General features: G+C 46.2%; 1 long non-coding RNA gene across 1 annotated transcript; it reads right to left on the bottom strand.

The window, feature by feature from the left end:
* Positions 1–1,822: 1,822 nt before the first annotated feature.
* Positions 1,823–3,669, bottom strand: LOC114620994. The gene is made up of 2 exons (XR_003711364.1): positions 3,622–3,669; positions 1,823–2,571 (listed from the first exon to the last, which is right to left on the bottom strand). It is a non-coding gene; the product is annotated as an uncharacterized LOC114620994 (long non-coding RNA).
* Positions 3,670–4,282: the final 613 nt, after the last annotated feature.

Genomic DNA, 4,282 nt, shown 5'->3' with positions numbered 1-4,282 from the left:
AGTGTAGGAGCCATGGGACAGGGCATGTCAGCTTCTGCTGTACATCAAATACTCAGCACCTGCCCTGAGGCAGGAGCTCAGTAAACACCAGCATGTGGCCTTAGTAGATTATGAAAATGTCATACGTTCACTCAACAAACATTTCTTGAATATTTTGTGTCAGCTGCTACGCCAGGCACTGGAGACACATATATGATGACAGTGTAAGTCCTGTGGTCAAGACAAACAACTGGTAACATGGCTAGAGTCAGGAGCATTCAGTGTGAGTGAATAAGAGGGGTCTTGAAAAAGAAAAGCGAATTCTAAAGGAGAGAAAACAAATGCTCTCTGGACATCTGAGAACTGTTGGCAGTCATAATAGTTGGAGCATAGGAGAGGTGTAGGGTCCTGGCAGGAGCTAGCCTGGCCCACAGCCCGGTGAGAGCAAGGTCAGAGGCCAAACTGAACCTAACAGACCTGGTCCGTTTTCTAGGTTGGAGGGTAAACCCAGCCTCTTTTGCTCAGGTCTGGGGGTTGGGGGGATATGTGTCTAGCTTCTGTCTGGGTGCTTCCTCTGAGCTCTCTATTGGCTTTACTATGGAGCTATATAATCCTCTCACCTGACAAAAGGGCCTGATAATCTCTTAGTCTTGCTTTAGGGCAGAAGCAAGCAGAGCACAGAACAGCCACTATCCCTCCTCCCCCGGGACATATTCCCTTCCTCACCCCAGACATAACTCTCTGATGTCAAATTGTTCTCACTTGTTTGCTTTACTGAGAGTACCAGGGCCAAAGAGAACTGGCCCAGCTGGTCTTACTGGTTGGAGGGCTTCTGAGTCTCTCGTTTCACTGCTTTGCTGCCCACAGCATGGACACTGGCTGAGGAAGGACAGGCTTGTGCCTGACATCCTGCTATATCTCCTGCCTCTACCATGATGTTTTAACTATTGCATCCTTCCTCACTGCCGGGTCCTCTGTAGACAGGTAGTGCTGGAGTCAGGCAAATTGCATGTACCCATGGTCTTATGAGGAGAAGGACTCTTCTGGTTGCAAAGAACACTAATCTCCAGTATTATACAACAAAGAACCCCAACCTAGCTGTGTGTCCCAGAATGTTAGAACATATTTATTAGAGGATATTTCTACTTGTTATGGGATACACAAAGCACACTGGGCTTTGAGAGGATGTATTGCAAAGTGGAAGATAATTCTATACAATACCAGAATGTCCTATACAAAATGTCAACATCGGGGCTGGAAAGAAGGCTCAGTGGTTAAGAACACCACTGCTCTTCCAGAGGACCCAGGTTCAATTCCCAGCACCCACATGGTGGCTTACAACTGTCTGTAATTCTAGTTCCAAGGCATCTGACACTGTCACACAGACATACATGCAAGGAAAACCCCAATGGACATAAAAATTGTAAGAATAAAAACATTAAAAAAAAAAGAACTAACCATTACAAAATGTCAGCATCCCCCTGCCACATTCACACACTAAGAAACAGTACTTGGGGGCCCACATATTTCAAGGAAGAGTAATTTGAATAAACACTACAGATTGCTTAGTTATTGTTCTATTGCTTCCCAAACCTTATTGTGTAGATGAATCATCTGGGGACAGTGTGTTCTCATTCCCACTCAGTTTCCAATGGTTTCGTTCACAAATCACTATCTGTTAGGGCCACAGTTGTAGGGTGTGATCCTTGTTAAACTGCTGCCGTCTTCACTAGTTCAGGAGCGGCAGTGAGAGCCATGGGATCCCAGCTCCTCCTCCCAACCAGTTGGATACTGCTGAGATTGGGAGACCTCAGGCGAGATGAAAATTATAAATAATATAAAATATATTTGAGAGCAGTCTTGTTTCACAGCAAGATGGGAACTCCAGCCATGATTTGAACACGTATTATGGTCTAAGGCCTGAGTTACCTCTGAGCATCAGCAAATCAGCCACTTAGCGCTTGGAGGTACAAGTTCTTGGTCCTGGTGAATATAAACTGAGGCAGTAAACTTGGTCAGTTCGTCATAGGATGGTGGAATATTGGAGACCAGGCAAACTGTAAGGCTCACTGTTCAAGAAGCAGCATAGGGTTGAGGCCTCATACAGTTCATGGTGGAAAGCAGAAAGGCAAGACTGCATATGTTGGGTTGATGTGTGGGTCCCCTGTCTGTCTTGCCACAGGGCTAAGGCCTCTTGAGGGGACAGAGGCATGGGAAGTTGACTGTGCTCTCCCGACACCTCAGGGTTGGGGAGTGCAGTCTGAGGTCCCATGGGGAGCTAGAGCTCTTGGCTTGGGGGTCCTCAGGCCAAAAGGTAGCCAGGAACTGGCTAGTTCTCAGGCTGGTTCTCGAACACTGCTGGGGGGATGCAGAAGGGCCAAGAACGAAGTGGGGGTGTATGGGTTGGATTTGCCCACAGCAGAAGGGGAGATGGGGAGAGATGAGCTCTGGCTGCTTCCCACAGGGATGAGAGTCTCACTTGACTGTGTAGAGGCTGCTCGCTTGGCTTGGGTAGCTGGGTTGGTGGTCTCCATGCAGAGAGTTCTTCTGAGGGAGATTAGGCAGTGGCTTTGTGGATAAAGGCCTGCTCCGCTATTCCCCATGGCAGATTTTGAAAAAGAGAAAACAGTCCATGGTCTTAAGATGTTTATTGTCATGGCCGGAAGTAGATGAAAACTAACACCTCCCCCCTTTTTCCTGAGGACAGGCCTGAGGTTAAATACCTTTTGCAAGGAGGAGGGTCTGAGAAGGAATATTTAATTGGCTTCACCCCTCTGGCCTTTAGGTATCTCATTAATATGGAGATCTGTCTTAAGGCTCCATGGCCTGTAGTCATGCCCTCTACCTGTGGAGGGGCTGGGGGCATTGTCCTACATGACTGAAAGGCACATATCTATGGACATCTACAGTCTCATGTCAGAATCCTGGAATCTAGGAGCATGGTGAAATGCATGCTGTCCCTTAGGGTCACCTGTGTCCCGCCTGGGGCCCCCTCAGGATCACCTGGGGTCTCCGGCAGTTTTCAGCTGGTGCTCGACCAGAAACCAGGCTGTCCTTCACAGCCCTACAGGCATACATGCAAGAGAGAAAATGCAAGGGCAGCCTCACTTTCTAATCATTCCATCCTCGAAGCAACCAGTCTCCTGAAACCATGAGCTTGTTCACTACCTCAAGAATTAACTAGTCCTACATGGAAGGCATTAATTCCTTAAATGACACAACTACCTCACACAGGCCTATGAACTAAAGCTCACCCTGAAGAAGCCACATCCGAGCTAAAGATTGTGCAGTCTGACTGATTAGAACTTAATTATTGTGCAAAGGTAGAATGTTGTCATTCAAGAGCCAAATTATGTTGGGGTGTCTTTAGTCTCCTCAATAGCTATTTATCCCCGACCTCTGCTATCTGAGTTCATATTTGTGGCTATTAGCTAAAATTTTGGAATGTATCTACTTAGTAGACCACTGGCGCCCACCAACCCTAAAATTAACAGTGGTGAAATATAAAATATAAAATCTATAGGAGCCATCTTCCCTGAACTCTGCTGTAACTGAGTATCTTAGTCACATTCTAGTGCTGTGAAGAGACACCATGGCAACACAACTCTCATAAAAGAAAGCATTTAATTGGAGCTTACTTACAGTTTCAGAGGTTTAGTCCAATGTCATCATGGCTGGGAGCATTGTGGCACATAGGCAGACATGGTGCTGGAGAAGTGGCTTAGAGTTCTATATCCAGATCCACAGGTAGCAGGAAAAGAGAGACACACACTGAGCCTGGATTGGGCTTTTGCAACTTCAAAACTCAAGTGACACACTTCCTCCAACAAGGCCACACCTCCCAATCCTTCTCAAGCAGTGCTGCTCTCTGATGATTAAGCATTCAAATATATGAGCCCATAGGGGCCATTATTTTTCATGTGTACTGACTTTTTTTTTCAAATACTATGACCAGTATACTGTAAGACTCTAACGAGCAGAGCCTAAGTTTACCGGAGACCCCCTGAGAGAACCATGCAGACAGGAGAGATCGCTCAAAATGCAAGAGGAATTTTATTCCAACACATGGGATCACTTTACTCTCGCAGGAGGAAGGACCCTGAATTTCTGAAGCACACACCTTTTATACTTTAGCATAGGCAGACTTTAGCAACAGCAAAACTTGTTTAAACCTAATTGGACACTTTGCTTACCCTTTAAATTTATTGGCCACACTCACTCAGGCAGTTATTTCTGGTGGGCTATGTTTATCTAGGGCTATAGAGGACACAGCTGGTTACTAATCAGTACATTCTGTGGTTTT

The sequence above is a fragment of the Grammomys surdaster genome, unplaced genomic scaffold (assembly GCF_004785775.1).
Source record: "Grammomys surdaster isolate TR1022 unplaced genomic scaffold, NIH_TR_1.0 170, whole genome shotgun sequence".
NCBI lineage: Eukaryota > Metazoa > Chordata > Mammalia > Rodentia > Muridae > Grammomys > Grammomys surdaster.
This window is presented reverse-complemented; position numbering and strand designations above follow the sequence as displayed.